Source organism: Orcinus orca, chromosome 15 (genome assembly GCF_937001465.1).
Source record: "Orcinus orca chromosome 15, mOrcOrc1.1, whole genome shotgun sequence".
In the NCBI taxonomy this organism is placed as follows: domain Eukaryota; kingdom Metazoa; phylum Chordata; class Mammalia; order Artiodactyla; family Delphinidae; genus Orcinus; species Orcinus orca.
Window position 1 is genome coordinate 260,509 of NC_064573.1, and position 17,736 is coordinate 278,244.

Below are 17,736 nucleotides of genomic sequence, written 5' to 3' on the forward strand. Positions count from 1 at the left end.
TCCCACCATCCCGGCCCCTTGTCAGTATCCCAGGTTGAACTCGGTTCAAAACGCAGAAAAGGCTACGTTCGTGGTCAGGATGTTTAGTGCTGACGAAACATCATCCCACTGCGGCCACAGCTTAGGGCTGGGATCAGTCTGACCTTGCGGGTGAACCACGCAGAGCCCGATTTTCCCAGCCCCGCCCTTGTGCAACGTGAAAGTTCTCAGACTATAAATCCAGGTTCAGGTACAAATTAAGATCAAAGAACACATATGCATTAAATAAACACAGTAAATGAGAACGCATATGTGGGGTCGGCAGTACCTTACTGCTCCTGACTTAGGACACTCACCCGCCAGGACTGGCGACACCTCACTAGACGTGAGAAAAGGCCAGCTCTGTCCACACGGGTAGATAGTGGAGCTCCAGGCCACGTGACGCTCCAAATCCAGCACTAGCCAGGGCAGTGGGCATGGACCCTGGATGTGGAGCCCATCTTCACCACAATGGGAGGAATGGCCACCCAGACAAAACTGGGGCTTTGGCAGCGAAGAGGGACGTATCACACCGGCTGCAGCAGTGCCACAATCTGAGGTGAGTTGACAACACCTTAAGTTGCTAGTGGCTCACCTTCCGCTCTTCGGATGCAGGCCCGCCCTCCCATGCTCTGTGGTGCCGAGGGAGAAGTGTGCCAGCCACAGCGCCAGACCCCAAGACACCGGCCTCCAAGCGGTCTCTGGCAGGTGGGAGGAAGGGCAGCCTCTCCGGCATTCCCGTCCTCGTCACCTGGCTTCCTGCCTCTATAGCCAAACTGGTCATCACCCCTGTTCTATTCCACCAGCCCCGGCTGGCGGTGGGTTGGGGGGCAGCTGTAATCAGTTCCCCACGTGAAATCTCCTCTGTTTGAAATGCCTGGCAGAGTGAAGACACTTTGGCAGGGAACCTGGAGGTCCCTGTGGACCCTCAGGCTGGCGGTGGGGTGGGGGTGACGGAAACAGTGCCTCCCGGGGCTGCTGGCAACGAGTTAGACCCCCGTGGATGACGCCGTGCTGGGAGCGCGGAAATGGTGCTGCTGGGACTGCACTGCCAGCGCCGCTCCACTGAGAAACACTGTGACCCCGGGACAAGCCTCCGCCTGCCCACTGCAGCTGCTCCGTCCGTACAGACGCTTCATCCCCACTCCCCTTAGCAGCTTCACAGCCGACAGCGGCACCCCTCGCGGCCCTCACGACGCCTCCCTCACTGCCCGGCTGAGCGAGGCCAGTCGCCGGCTGTGCAAGGCCAACCGAGACTAAGTCGAGGCTTCCGGCTCAACGTCCATATTCCTGCCCCTGCACAGACCTGGTGCTATCGGAAGCCTCTGCTGCACCTGTTTCCACTCGGGCTCTTTGGGTGTTCAGGCGGGAGCCCTGAAACGCCACAAGTATCTGAGCCCATTCAGAAGTGCACATCAGACACCTTCAAATACTGAACCTAGATTTCTACCCACAGAGCCATTCCCTTCCGCCTTGTCTTCAAGTGTACCAACCCAAACTATCCACAAGGTGCTTCACAGAGTGTGACTCTCAAAAATATAACCCCTGAAGAAAGATGGCCCCGTAGGCGTCTAGACAGTTCAGCACTGAAGTAACAAAGTGTAGACACACGAAAAGCACAAAGGCCCTGAGATACTGGGTTATTTACAGTGTTTATATTACAAAAAGTGTGGAAGCTTTATACATCAATCGTGGCTTAGATTTCTGATTATTTCTCTAGGATAGATTCCTAGATGAAATCACTGAATCAAAGGGTACGAACATTTTTGAAGTTCTCTTTCTCTTTGGAAACAATCTCACGGAAAAGTTGCAAGCACAGCAGGAAAAAGAAAGCTGAAACGCTGCCAAACTGATGCCCCAAACTGCAGCCATCGGGACCCAGAGTGGGGTGACTCAGGAAGACCCTGAGCTCCCCTCCTCCAGACACGCGTCTACAGCTGCAGGTGCGACCATCTCCTCTGAAAAAGACCTTCAACTCGCCGAGCAGCTACCTCACGTTGACAAACGAGACAAGAGCCACGTGGAAGCGGGTAGGAGAGGCTGACGCAGTCTCCCCATAAACCCACCCCTGGCACAGCTGCCCACCACAAGGAGGGAATCACAAACCTGGAGCTTCTCCCTGAGGAGCCAGAGGTTGCACCCCACAAAGGGCACCCCGGCGAGAGACGGGCCCCCAAAACATCTGGCTTGCAGCCCACCCAGCCCCGCATCCGCGAGACCCAGCAGGCTTCAGGAGGCCCAGAGGCGCCCTGACACGCAGGCTCACTCAGCCCAGGGCCCAGACTTGACGGCAGAGGCTCACTGGCTGATCTCAGAGCCTCGGCCCGAGGAGCCAGGCCTGGTGGGACACTCTCCAGGGACAGGGCGCTGGCGCTGCCACTGTGCTCCCTCTTGCTAAAGCTGGGGGTGGCCTGTTGGTTAACTGAGACCTTTCTCCTTTTGTCTCTGTGGAGCCATCCTGGCTCTCTCTCTGCCTCGTGAGGGCCGGCAAGCCCCATCATTTTTCCTGTCTCCTGGGAGGGTGCATGTCTTCACCGCTCTCTCTGCCACGCCCACAGCACCAGCACCTCTGGGAGGGGAGCTCTTACACACACCAGTGCCCCGGTTCTTACGTCAGGTGCCTGGTTTTTGAGGCTTCGGCCCAGGGGCTGCCCCTTGATCACCTGGCTCTGAACACCGAGGGCTTGCGTTTCTGGGTCCCCTGGGACTGTAACATTGGAGAGAGTTCTTGGCAGGCTACAACCCAGGGCGCTGCACAGATAACAGACCAAAACATTCGCCCGTCTTTGTGAGATAGAGGCCTATTTGCTGTCCAGGGGCTTTGGCCTGAGGGGCAGGCCTCTGAAATGGCAGGCTTGCAGGGGCCCAAGAGGTGCTCCAGGGAATGGAGGCTGGTGGATGCAATCTTCCTGCCCACCCCCTGCCTTGCTGCACCTCACTGGTATCTCCCAGAGAGGAGTTTATACCCTCTGGCGCCCTGATTTTTGCAGCTGCTGCCAGGCGACACCTCCACGTCACCCGGCTCCAGTTGCCAGTGGGCCTTACACGGACAGGTCCCACAGCACCATAACCAGTAGAGGCGGAGTCTCAGACAGCTACCACCCTCAGGGCACAACAAGAGGCAGCAGGCCCAGGAGCTCAGTCTTGCTGTGAAAGAGGCCCTACTGGCTCACCAGCAAGGCAGAAGTCTGAGGAGCAGGCTGACACACAACATCTAAGGGCTGAGCGCAAACCTTTCCAGAGACCTCGAGAGCTGGGTGTTTGCATCCTCGCTCCAGCACGTCCAGAGCCCACGGCTCGGGGGGAGCTCCTACACACCGCTGGTGTCCCACTGTTGCTGCCCCGGGATGCCCGTGAACACCCGGCTCTGGCGGCCAGTGGGCTTGTGCTCCTGGGCCCACAGGACTGTGACGGTCAGAGACAGCTCTTGGCAGGGTCCCACCCCAGGACACCGCACAGACACCACACCGGAACACACCCCGACTCTCTCCGTGAAAGAGGCCTACTTCCTGTCCCGGAGCTTCGGCCTGAGGGTCAGGCTCCAGGTGTGGCTCAGCCCGAGGCCCTGGAACAGAGGTGCTCTCAGGGAACGCGGGCTGGGACACCATCCTATGCGCCCCCTCTGCCTCACTCCCGCTCAGCGGTATCTTCCAGAAAGGAGCTTATAAACTCGTCTAGAGCCCCAGTTCTTGCAACTATTGCCCAGGGGACACCTCAGATCGCCCGTCTGGTGGCCAGCAAGGCCTCCACAGCAGTCCCACAGGACTACATATTTCTATACTGTAAAAGCTACTGCCACAGATACACAACAAGGTCCTACTGTAGAGCACAGGGAACTATATTCAAAATCCCATGTCAAACCATAATGGAAAAGAACTGAAAAACAATATATATATGTATAACTGAGTCACTTTGCTGTACAGCAGAAATTAAACACAACATTGTAAATTAACTATACCTCAATACAATTTTTTAAAAAAGCTTTTTCCAGAGGACATCAAGATGGAAGAAGAAGAGGACACGGGGCTCACCTACCCCCACAAACACATCAAAATATATCTACATGTGGAGCAATTCTCACTGGAAACTGGCAGAAGGATACCTCTATAACCAAGGCTGTAAGACAGAGCCCTACAGGGCTGAGTAGGAAGGGGGGAGAAGCGATCAGGTCGGGACCTGCGCCCCTGGGAGGGGTCACAAAGGAGGGGGATGACACTGACTCGGGAGACCCTCCCTGGGGAGTGAGCAGTTGGAACCACCTCTGGGCACCCCGGCCCTGGGGTCCAACACGAGGAGGCCAAGTCCCCTTAGCTGGTTTGAAAACCAGTGGAACCAGCAGTGGGGATGTGACAAACCCAGACTCTACTCGTGAAGAGTGGGCACATGCCTGCTCACTCCCAGGCCAAGTGGAGGAAGCAGACAGAAACTGCCCGGGCTCTGGTCAGTTTCCACACCAACCCGGGCCACGGCCCGGCCCACACTGAGCACCCCCTGCGGCCCCTCTCGCTCTGTGGTGCAGCCCGCACCGCACTCAGGAGGGTGAAGGCCGCTGCAGCTGAGGAGAGTGCTTGGTTGAGGAGCCAGAGCTGACTCAACCCAGCACGGCACCTGAACAGGGCGAGGATGGCTATTACTGGCATTCATAGCAGGTCAGGATTGGCTGCAACTGTGACTGGTGCCCGTGCTGCTCAGGCACCCCCCAGCAAGCCCTGGGCGCCCGCTCCAGTGCACTCCCCTCTGGAGCAAAGGTGCTGACGCTCGGAGGGAGGGCACACACCTACAGGGAACGAACCAGCTCAGACTGACCCTCAGGGTCTGAGAACCCAGCTCACACCTGACTCTGCCACCTCCACATCCAGCCCCACCTCCTACCAAGGTGGTAGGTGCCAGCACACCCTGGGGGAAGATGTGACTCATGCTCACGTCAGATCCAGCTCTCCCAGCAAAGCAGCTGGCACACGCAGACTGTGTCGGGACATCCCCACACAAGGCCACCCCTCCAAGACTGGGATCGGTAACTGCTTCATCTAGTTTCACAGAGACAGAGAAAGATAAGCAAAATGAGAAGACAGGAATTTGTTTCAAATGAAAGAACACAAAAACCCTTGTGAGAACAACTAATGTAACACAGATAAACAATTTACCAGATGAAGAGTTCACAGCATTGGGAATAAGAATACTGACTGAAAAAAAAGAGATGAACACATGACAGATTTAACAAGGAACTAGAAAATATTAAAAGAACCCCTCAGAACTGAAGAATACAATAACTGAAATGAAAAATACACAAGAGGAATTAACAGCAGACTAGGTGATACAGAAGAATACTAAGTGATCTGGAAGATAGAGTAATGGAAATCACTCATTCAGAACAGCTAAAAGAGAAACATAAAAAAGAAAACAGTTTAAGGAACCTCTGGGACAACATCAAGCATACCAACATTTGAATTATAGGGGTCCCAGAAGGAGAAGAGAGAAAAAGGAGTCAAAATGTATTTGATGAAATTATGGCTGAAAACTTCCCAAACTGCAGAAGGAAACAGATATTCAGGTACAGGAAGAACAGTCCCAAACAAGATGAACCCAAAGACACCCACACAAAGACGTGTCATAATGAAAACAGCAGAGGTTAAAGAGAGAATTCTAATGGCAGCAAGAGAAAAACCCAGAGTCGCATACAAGGGAGCTCCCAAAAGGCTAGCAGCTGATTTTTCTGCAGACACTTTGCAGGCCAGAATGGAAGGGCATGATATAAAGTGCTGAAAGGGAAATCTACAGACTAGGACACTCTACCCAGCAAAATAACCAGTCAGAATTGAGGGAGAGATCAAGAATTTCTCAGATAAGCAAAAACAAAAAGAGTTCGTCAATACTAAACTGACCCTAAAAGAAATGCTAAAGCGGAAAACAAAAGGCTACAAGAACAAAGAATCCATAGGAAAGGAAAAATCCCACTAGTAAAGTCAAATGTATATTAAAGGCTGTGATTGACCACTTCAGTAAGCTAGTACAAAAATTAAAAAGCAAAAAATTGTAAAATGAACTATAATAAACAGTTAAGGGATAAACATGAAGATGTAAAATATGACATCAAAAACTCGTAACATGTGAAAGTAAGAAAAATGTAGCTCTTTTAGAAGAATCTTTTAGATCTTTTTGAACTTAAATGACTACAAGTTTAAAACAGGTAAAAAAAAAAAACAGGTAGATATAGTTATAGGTCGAAATATATGAACCCCATGGTAACCACAAATCAAAAACCTACAATAGATACAGAAAAACTAGAGAGAAAGGAACACTAAAGCAAATCATCAAACCACCAGAGAAGAGACTAAAGGAAGACAGAGAAGAACTACAAAAACAATCAGCAAACAAGTAACAAAATGGCAATAAGTACATTCCTATCAGTAAGCACTTTAAATGTCAATGGACTAAACGCACCAATCAAAAGTCATAGGTTGGCTAGGGACTTCCTGGCAGTCCAGTGGTTAAGACTCCATGCTTCCATTGCAGGGGGCATAGGATCCTGGTCTGGGAACTAAGATACCACATGCCACACAGCACAGCCAAAAAAACAAAGACCCATATGTATGCTGCTTACGAAAGACTCATTTCAGAGCTAAAGACACACACAGACTGAAAGTAAGGGATAGAAAAAGATACTGCATGCAAATGGAAATGTCAAGAAAGCTGGGGTAACAATACTCATATCAGGCAAAACAGACTTTAAAACAATGTCTATACAAAAGACAAAGAAGGGCATTTTATAATGATAAAGGAATCAACACAAGAAGAGGATATAGGGACTTCCCTGGTGGCACAGTGGTTAAGAATCCGCCTGCCAATGCAGGGGACATGGGTTCGAGCCCTGGTCTGGGAAGATCCCACATGCCGCGGAGCAACTAAGCCTGTGCACCACAACTACTGAGCCTGCGCTCTAGAGCCTGCGAGCCACAACTACTGAGCCCGACTGCCACAACTACTGAAGCCCGTGCGCCTGGAGCCTGTGCTCCACAACAAGAGAAACCACTGCAATGAGAAGCCCGCGCATCACAACGAAGAGTAGCCCACGCTCGCCGCAACTAGAGAAAGCCTGTACGCAGCAACGAAGACCCAACGCAGCCAAAAATAAAATAAATAAATTTATAAAAAAAGAAGAGGATATAACATTTGTTAACATAAATGCACCTAATATAGGAGCTTCTAGATATATAAAGCAAATACTGAAATACATAAAAGGAGAAACTGACAATAATAAAATAATAATAGTGTACTTTAACACCCCACTTACATCAATGAATACTTCATCCAAACAGAGAATCAATAAGGAAACAGTGGTTATATGACACAATAGACCAGTTGAACTTAATAGATATCTACAGGACATTCCATCCAAAAACAGAAAAATACACATTGTTTTCAAGTGCATATGGAACGTTTTTGAGGACAGATCACATGCTAGGCCACAAAAAAGCCTCACAAATTTAAAAGGATAGAAATTATATCAACATTTTTTTTGGACCACAACAGTATAAAACTAGAAATCAATCACAGGACAAAAAATAGGAAAAGCACAAACATGTGGAGATTAAACAACATGCTACTAAAAAAACACTGGGTCAATGAAGAAATCAAAGAGGAATTCAGAAAATACCTCAAGACAAATGGAAATAAAAACACAACTTTCCAAAATCTATGGGATGCAGCAAAAGGGCAGTTCTAAAAGGGAAGTTTAAAGTGATACAGAAACAAACAAAAATCTCAAATAAACAACCTAACCTACCAGTGAAAGGAATTAGAAAAAGAAGAACAAACAAAGACCAAAGTCAGCAGAAGGAAGGAAATAATAAAGATCAGAGAGGAAACAAATAAAAATAGAGGCTAAAAAAAGAAACAAACAAACAAAAGAAGAGAAATAACAACCAATAACACAGAGATACAAAAATTCATAAAAGAACACTAAGAATACTTACATGCCAACAAGTAAGACAACTTAGAAGAAATGGATACATTTCTAGAAATATACAATCTTCCAAGACTGAATCGGGAAGAAATAGACAATCTGTGAAACACTAATAGTGAAATTGAGTTTGTAGTTAAAAAAAAAGAAAAAAAAGAAAAAAACCTGCCAACAAACAAAAGTCAGGACCAGACAGTGGCACAGAGGAATTCTACCAAACATATAAACAAGAGCTAATACACATCCTTCTCAAACTATTCCAAAAAACTGAAGACAGAACACTCCCAAATTCATTCTGCAAGGCCACCATCACCCTGTCACTAGAACCAGACAAAGACAATACAAAAAAAGAAAATTACAGGCCAGTATCTTTGATGAATATAGATGCAAAAATTCCCAACAAAGTATTAGCAAACTGAATACAACAATATATAAAAGGATCATATACCATGATCAAGTGGGATTTATTCCAGGGACCTAAGAATGGTTCAACATCCACAAATCAATCAATGAGATGCACCACATTAATAAAAGGAAGGATCAACATCACATGATCATCTCAATACACACAGAAAAAGCATTTGACAAAGTGCAACATGCATTCATGATCTCTCATCAAAGTTGCAGCAGACAGAATATATCTCAACATAATAAAGGCCATTACAACAAACCCACAGCTAACATCACACTCAATGATGAAAAGCTAAGAGCTTTTCCTCTAAAATCAGGAAGAAGACAAGGATGCCCACTCTCACCCGATATTTAACATAGTACTGGAAGCCCTAGCCACAGCAATCTGACCAAAAAAAAGAAATAAAAGGTAACCAAATTGGAAGGGAAGAAGTAAAACTGTCAGTATTTTCAGAAGATATGATACTATCCATAGGAAACCCTAAAGTCTCCACCACTAAATGATTTCAGTGAAGTTACAGGTTACAAGATTAATATACAGAAGTCTGTTACTTTTCTATACATTAATGATGAACTATCAGAAAGAGAAAGCCAAGAAAAATCCCATTTAAAATTGCATCAAAAAGAATAAAATACCTAGGAATAAACTTAACCAAGGAGGTGAAAGACCTATACTCTGAAAACTATAAAACACTGATGAAGAAAACTGAAGATGATACAATGATACAAAGAAATGGAAAGATACCCTGTGCTCTTGGATTGGAACAATTAATATTGTTAAAATGGCCACCCTACTGGGACTTCCCTGGTGGTCCAGTGGTAAAGAATCCGCCTTACAATGCAGGGGACACGGGTTCGATCCCTGGTCAGGGAACTACGATGCCACATGCTGCAGGGCAACTAAGCCCGCGCACCACAACTACTGAGCTCGTGCACCTCTACTAGAAAGCCTGTGTGCCGCAAACTACAGAGCCCACGCGCTCTGGAGCCTGCGCGCCACAACTAGAGAAGAGAAAACCCACACGCCACAACTAGAGAGAAGCCCGCGCACCGCAACGAAAAGCTCACGTGCTGCAACAAAAGATCTCACATGCCTCAACGAAGATCCTGCATGCTGCGACTAAGACACAACGCAGCCAAAAATAAATAAAATAAATTTTAAAAAATTTTTTAAAAAGCTGAAACAGCTATAAAAATAAATAAATGGCCATACTACCCAAAGCAATCTACAGATTTAATGCAATCCCTATCAAAATACCCATGACATTTTTCACATAACTACAACAAATAATCCTAAAATTTACACAGAAACACAAAAGACCCCAAATAACAAAAAAATCTTGAGAAAGAAGAACAGAGCTGGCGGTATCATGCTCCCTGGCTTCAGACTATACTACAAAGCTACAGTAATCAAAATGGAATGATAGGGCTTCCCTGGTGGAACAGTGATTGTGAGTCCGCCTGCCGATGCAGGGGACACAGGTTCGTGCCCCGGTCCGGGAAGATCCCACATGCTGCAGAGCGGCTGGGCCCGTGAGCCATGGCTGCTGAGCCTGCGCATCCAGAGCCTGTGCTCTGCAACGGGAGAGGCCACAACACTAAGAGTCCCACGTACCACAAAAAAAAAAAAAAAAATAGTATGGTACTGGCACAAAAACAGACACATTGATCAATAGAACAGAATAGAGAGCCCAGAAATAAAACCACTTACTATGGTCAATTAATCTATGACAAAGGAGGCAATAATATACAATGGAAAAAAGACAGTCTCTTCAATAAGTGGTGCTGGGAAAGTTGGACAGCTACATGTAAAAGAATGAGATTAGAATATTTCCTCATATCATATACAAAAATAAACTCACATGAATTAAAGACCTAAATATAAGACCTGAAACCATACAACTCCTAGAAGAGAATATATGCAGAACATCCTTTGACATAAATCATAACAGTATTTTTTGGACCTGTCTCCTAAGGCAAAAGAAAGCTTTTGCTTGCTTTTAAGAAGCTTTTAAGAAGCTCCTAAAAGCTTCTGCACAGCAAATGAAACCACTGACAAAACAAAAAGACAACCTAGTGAATGGGAGAAAATATTTGTAAATGATATGACTGACAAGAGGTTAGTATCCAAAATATATAAACACATCATACACCTCAATATCAATAAAAACAAACATCTCAATCAAAAAATGGGCAGAAGACCTGAATAGGTATTTTTCCAAAGAAGACATACAGATGGCTAACAGGCACATGAAAAAATGCTATCACTAATTATTAGAGAAATGCAAACCAAAACAACAACAAGTGAGATATCACCTCACACCTGTCAGAATGGCTATCATCAAAAAGTCTACAAATAACAAATGTTGGCAAGGATGTGGAGAAAGGGGAACTCATACTGGTGAGAATTTAAATTGGTGCAGCCACTGTGGAAAATAGTACAGAGCTTCCTCAAAAACCTAAAAATAGAACTATCATATGACCTGGCAATTCCACTCCTGGGTATTATCCAGAAAAAAATCAAAGCACTAATTTGAAAAGATACATGCACCCCAACATTCAGAGCAGCATTATTTACAATTGCCAGGATATGGGAGCAACCTAAGTGTCCATCAAGAGACAAATGGATAAACGATACACACACGGAATATTACTCAGCCATAAGCAAAAAATGAAACACTGCCATTTGCAGCAATGTGGATGGACCTAGAGAATATTATGTTAGTGAAATAAATCAGACGGAGAAAGACACATACTGTATGATGTCATTTATTTGTGGAATCTAAACAATAAAACTAATGAATGTATATATCAAAACAGAAACAGGTTCACAGATATAGAAAACAAACTAGTGGTTACCACTGGGGAGAGGGAAGTGGGGAGGAGCATGTTAGGGGGATGGGATTAAGTTATAGAAACTATTGAATACTATGTGTAAAATAGATAAGCAACAAGGATATATTGTACAGGGAATTATAATCATGATTTTGTAATAATTTTTAATGGAGTATAATCTATAAAAATATGTATTCACTATGCTGTACACCTGAAACTAATGTAATATTGTAAATCTACTACACTTCCAAAAAAAGCAGCAAGAGAAAAACAACTTATTACATACAAGAGACCCCCATAACACTATCAGCAGTATTTTCAGCAGAAACTTTGCAGTCCAGTAAGGAGTAGCACAATATATTCAAAGTGCTGAAAGAAAAAAACTTCTAACCAAGAATACTCTACCTGGCAAAGTTATCAATCAGAATTGAAAGAGAGATAGAGTTTTCCAGACAAGCAAAAGCTAATGCAGTTCATCAGCACTAAACCGGCCTTACAAGAAATGTTAAAAGGATGACTTTAAGCTCTAATTATTAAGAAGAAAACATATGAAAGTGTAATTCTCACTGATAAAGGTAAAGGTATTGCATTAATCACTTACAAAGCTAATATGAATGTTAAAAGACAAAAGTAGTAAAAGTAACGATAACTACAATAATATTAAGGGATATACAAGATGAAAGGTGTAAAATGTGACCCCCAACAACATAAAATGTTGGGGGGCAATTAAAATGTAGAGCTTTAGAATGTGTTCGAAGTTAGGTTGTTATCAACTTAAAGTAGACTGTCGTAAATACAGATTGTTAGATGTGAGCCTCAGGGTGACCACAAAACAAAAACCTATAGCAGACACACAAAAGATAATGAGAAAGGACTCTAAGAACAGCACTAAAGAAAGTAATCAAACCACAAGGGAGAGAGCAAGAGATGAAGAAACAGAGGAACTACAGAACAGCCAGAAACCAGTTAACAAAATGGGAATAAGTACATACCTACCAATAATAACTTTAAATTTAAATGGATTAAATTTTCCAACCAAAAGACAGAGTGGCTGATGGATTAAAAAAACAGACCCATCTATATGCTGTCTCCATTACACACAGACTGAAAGTGAAGGGATGGAAAAAGATGTTCCATGCAAATGGAAACCAAAAGAAAGCTGTGGCTGCTATCCTTATATCGGACAAAAGAGACTTTAAAGCAAAGTCTGCAATAAGAGACAAAAAGGGCATTACACAGTGATAAAGGGCTCAATCCACAACAGGATATAACATTTGTAAATATTTATGCAGCCAACATAGGAGCTCCTAAGTATATAAAGAAAATATTGACAGGCCTAGTGTAATTATATACATATAATTTTCATTAATACATATTTACATAAATACACACACATACATACACACAATGGAATACTACTCAGCCATAAAAAAGAATAAACTCTTGCCATTTGCGACAACATGGATGGACCTTGAAGGCATCGCGCTAAGTGAAGTAAGTCAGAGAAAGACAAATACGGTGATCTCACTTATGTGTGGGTCGATTGGATTTAATCACCTTTCCCAACTGGTAGCACTGTTCGATGATACACTCCTTGTATTTTTAAAGAACTAAATAAACACACTTTAATTTTAGAAAACTTGTAAAATACAGAAAAACACAAAGAAGGGAGTCACATCTCGTCCCACACCAGGTGCAGCAAGGGCTTCGCAGCCCATCTCCCCGGACACGTAGAGGTCACAGCTGAGCCTCACGGGAGCCCAGACATGCTGAGCGTTAACTGAAAGCAAATGAGCATGGCATCTTGGCACCCATGTTCACAGCAGCTTTGTTCACAGTAGGTAAACCGTGGAAGTAACCCCAGTGTCCATCAAAGGATGAACAGATAAACAAAAAATGGAAATACATATGACCAAATATTATTCAGCCTTTAAGAGGAAGGACACTCTGACACACACTACAACATGGATGAAACTGGAGGAATTATGCTGAGTGAAATGAGCCAGTCACAAAAGGACAAATCCTGAATGATTCCATTTAAAGGAGATCACTAGAGTTGGCAAAATCATACATAGAGACAGAAAGTAGAACGCTGGGTTCCAGGGGCTGGGGGAGGGGAAATATGGGAGTTAGTGTTGAATAGAGACAGCGTTTCAATTTGGGAAGATAAAAATGTTCCCTGGATGGATGGTGGTGACGGTTCCACAACAATGTGAATGTATTTAAATGCCACCAAACTGTACACTTAAGAATGGTTAAGATGGTAAATTTTATATTACATGTATTCTAACAATTTTTTAAATTGGGGGAAAAAAGGAAACGAGTACAAATTTCTGGTCATAAGCAGTCTAGAAATAACGCTTTGGATTCTTAGCTGATTTGTTCATCCAGGCTCCTTCCCTCTCTCTTCAGGTGCCTGTGTACAAACATCCTTTTGCACACACACACTGCCCTGTTGACCTGTGGTCTGATAACCAAGAATATGTGGAGCAATGAACCATTTTGGGGTCCGTGTATGAACGGGCCTTAAAGGTCACATGACACGTTCCCAGATTACATTAATTTCTCGACAATGCATCTAAGGATCACGCCGGTCTTAGTTTGAGGAACAAAAGGAGTAGCTGCTTTAAGCGTGGTTTGGAGCGTTCCAGGCAGAAAGGTGAGGGCAGTGAGGTCTGGGGACAAGGAATAACTTGAATGTGATGCTTCCTAACTGAATGCAGAATTCAGTACCCAAAGGAAAAGCACGGAATGAACCCCAGACCCTTGCAGCAAAGACAGGACTCATGTGCCACTCAGACTCTACAGGTTTTAAAGAACGAAGCTTTTTACACTGTCCTTGCACAAGCCCAGCTGGCACAGCGATGAGTGAGATACCATCACCCACCTTGGAAGGGCAGCCAGTGTCAGAAGAAGGTGCTCCAGCCGCCCTGGAGGTGTTCGTCCTCGCCCCTGGGCTGTGCCTCTGCTGAAGGGGTGGAGCTAGTGTCCTAGGGTTTTGGTGGAGCCGGAGACTTTAATTTTCTCTGAACCTGAAATGAGGTAAGGCCGAGGTGTCAGAGCAGGCAGGCTCCAGGGCCACGGAATCACTCACGTCCTCTCAGACAACACTTATCCTGACCTCTTCAAACAGCAGAACGCTTTCTTCAAGTAAGTTCTGGGCTGTCCAGAGCAGAATCCGTCCTCGCTGAAGCCCACGGGAAGGTCTGCTGACGTCAGGGTCGGGGGTGGAGATAGCGCCGTCACGTGCACTGCTGTTAGCAGCTTGCGATTCGCTTGGGCTTTAGGGCTGTCCAGCTTTGAAAGTGTTTCTTTCTCACGCTCCTTAACCCTTGTAGGGTGTTCGGCCCTTCCCAGGTTGAAAAACGCTGCTGGAGAATCTGAAAGTCAAACATAAGTTGCGTCAGTTTGCCGCTTCCTTCGATTTGTGGGAATCACATCAGTTTAAAGCAGCAGGCCTGTGGGATTCCTGTTACGAGGACCCCGCTTCCAGGTGCTGCTTCAAGTGCTTGCAGGTGTTGCCGGCCTCTTCCCCCTCCCCTCCACCAGTGAGCAACCTCGGCCGCACTCGGGTTGATTGAGCAGCTGCCCCATTTCTCTCTCACTGAGATCATCTGTTATCCCACGTTAAAACATTATTTTTTAAAGACTTATCTTCATGGAGAGGTAGTGTATGCTAGAAAATAAGTCAGTAACTCCAACTTAGATCTGGCTCTGCCAACCACTGTATCATATGGCCTAAGAAAAGTCATTTACCTCTCTGGGCCGGTTTGCTCACCAGCAAGAAGCAAAGCCTAACTTATCTCTTCCACAGGATTGTCAGACTCAGGTGAGCAAACTGCAGGTACTAAGCAAATGCAAAATACATACTCTCAGAAACATTTTCTACTGAAACATCCAAAAAAAATCACACCTATTTCTTATTGCAACTCTCAAAACTTGCCTTTAAAGAAAGCCTCATTTAACATCAAACAACGTATAAGGCACGAGGAGTATGAACCTTTGTTAAGGAAGCAGCTCAGGAAGGCACGTTTCTTAGTCGACAGGGCACAGGTGCTGGATTCGGGCTCAGGTCACACCTGAGGCAAGTCTGCTCCCTCTGGCATCACCACTGAAGTAGCTGGGAATGACGAATGGATGAGTGAGGTACCTCGTGGCTACAAGTGCCCGTCTACAACCACACTGGTCGCCATCTTCAGTGGCTGCATTGCATACTTAGCATGCCACCATTGCACGTGATCAAGAGGTTTTGAATATGTATCCTTTAAAATTAATACAAGTCAGAAAGCACCTCAGCCCCTGCTCATTTGTAAAATTCCTGTCAGGTTTTACAAATGGCGATAATGGAAACAAGAAGTTAATCAAATTGAATTAATAGTTACTTCTATTAAGCAATGCTATCAACTTAAAAACATAAGCATTCCATGTAAAAATAGTTTTGCAATTCAAATTACCAAGTTAATAACCAACACTATTCTTTGCACAGTCGTTAAAAACTTAAAAATAAATTTTATTCATAAATCAAATGCACAAATTCAGTTAATCCTAAACTAATGTTTCTTTATTACAGAACGAAGATTCAGACAGGAGTCTTGAAGACTTCTAAGGACAGTTGATGAGTTTGTGGGTATGTTGGATTATATCTCAGACATTGCTGTGATTTAAACACTAAGATATAGTGATTAAATTACCAAGATATTTGGATTTTTAACTAATCTATCCAAATATTCAGATGCCAACCGAATTTGCAACAGAAAAAAAAAGCTCTTTGATCTATTTACCATCTTTTCATTTCAGGTTATGATTTTGTAACTAGCACCTGGCAAGGAATCAATGTTAGCATTTAAATCTCTAGGGCAGTTCACGCTTCAGTCTGTGGCAATTTAACGCCAACTCACAGGTGGGCTCAGGTGAAAATATGAGAACGAATCAGGGGGAAGGGGCTGAAGCAATGTAAACACAGACCCAAGTCACACACGCTTGTACAAACTCCCAGAGCCTCCAGTGACGAGGGACTGAACCACTGAACTCAAAAGGTCCAACATGAAAGGCTGATTTTGACAAATTTTGGAAACCTATAGTACGTCATACAGTAATGAAGACCGCATTTATCCAAAATCATGTCATCAGAGTAACTTGTTCTAGCCTCACCCTTTTCTTTTAGATTTTAGGTTTGTAGGGACTCTGCACGTCTTGTACGTGAAAGTGCACCTCCCACTTCCCTAAAGCCCCTGAAGTGAGGCAGACACACTTGATGTGTGTAACATATTCTGACAGCTTCAGATGAACTCAACAGTCAAAGCACTTCACCTTGTTTTACTGCGACTCAAGTTGCCCTTTGCATTTTTATTAGCATCTTTCTACTACTGGACATATCATCTCAATCGATATAAACTATGATAGGCAGACAGATATATATAGCACATACCCAGGAAAACCTGGTCCAAAGGTACTTTACTGCTTTAGGAAGAAAAGTCTGCAATATTATCCCGATAGTGAAATACTTATAAAATAATGTTGCTGATAATCTTAGACTATGCACACAAATAGTGTCTTAGCAGTGAGAAACCACTACTGGAAGAATATAACATTACCAAATGTAAGTAGCAGCTTAATTTTTTTAATAAATGAATATTAAATTTTAAATCAAAGAAAATTAATCATTCTGGCAATGTCTTCCTTCACATTGCTTATCCTCATGGGCAAAAGGTCCTGACCATGCGGGGTGCATGGAGAAATGTAATGAAAGACAATCTCTTAGACTTTTATGCTAGTCTACATAGTTTGAGTTACAACCAAATGACCTAGATTGAGGTGGACTTTATATCAGAAGGCAAAAGACTCTTATGGTTACCCTCAAGAATATACTGTATTCTGAACTCTTTGAATCTGTCTAGTCTTTTTCTTAATTGAAGTATAGTTGATTTACAACACTGTGTTAGTTTTAGGCATACAGCACAGTACTAGGCTTTTTTGCAGATTATATTCCATTATAGGTTATTACAAGATATTGGGTGTCTAGTGTTTTTCTTGTAGACACTTTGGCAACCCTGTAGGGCAGGAATGCATTGATGCCAAACTAATAATCTATTCTTACACAAGTCATTGCAAGGAAGCAGTTAATTACTAATTAACTGTCCAGGAATTGGCAAAGACCCATTCTCTATTTCTAGTGCATTGAAAATAAAACATATGATTATACTGAGGCCATATCTTATGAAACACAGAAGGAATCACCTCTCCCCACCTGCCATTTTGTGAATGGAAAAACAGGCAAAGTACAGCCAGAACCGGCGTAGCTTCTCAGATGGCAGAGTAAGGTTAAGTAGTTCACACCCTGAACTTCTTAAGTGTTGAGAAATTAGATTGAGGATATCATTTAATTACACTGCAACCCTCAGACATTATGGGTATTTTGATCCTGGAAATAAGATATGTTTCATTTGGACAACAGTGTACAATTCTGGGAATTCCCCGGCAGTACAGTGGCTTTCACTGCGGAGGGCGCAGGT

The 17,736-nt window shown here is 44.2% G+C and overlaps 1 protein-coding gene across 9 annotated transcripts in view; it reads right to left on the bottom strand.

Annotated features, from left to right (window-relative positions):
• The window catches only part of ADNP2 (ADNP homeobox 2), a 79,999-nt gene that overhangs the window by 29,458 nt on the left and 32,805 nt on the right, over positions 1–17,736 (bottom strand). For 3 of the 9 annotated variants that reach the window (XR_007471530.1, XR_007471528.1, XR_004476962.2), the window contains 3 exons: positions 15,225–15,344; positions 14,346–14,604; positions 11,143–14,256 (listed from right to left, as the gene is read on the bottom strand). The gene's annotated coding sequence lies outside the window, so the exon portion shown is untranslated. The other 6 variants (XR_007471532.1, XR_007471531.1, XR_004476963.2 and 3 more) reach the window with 3 other exon arrangements.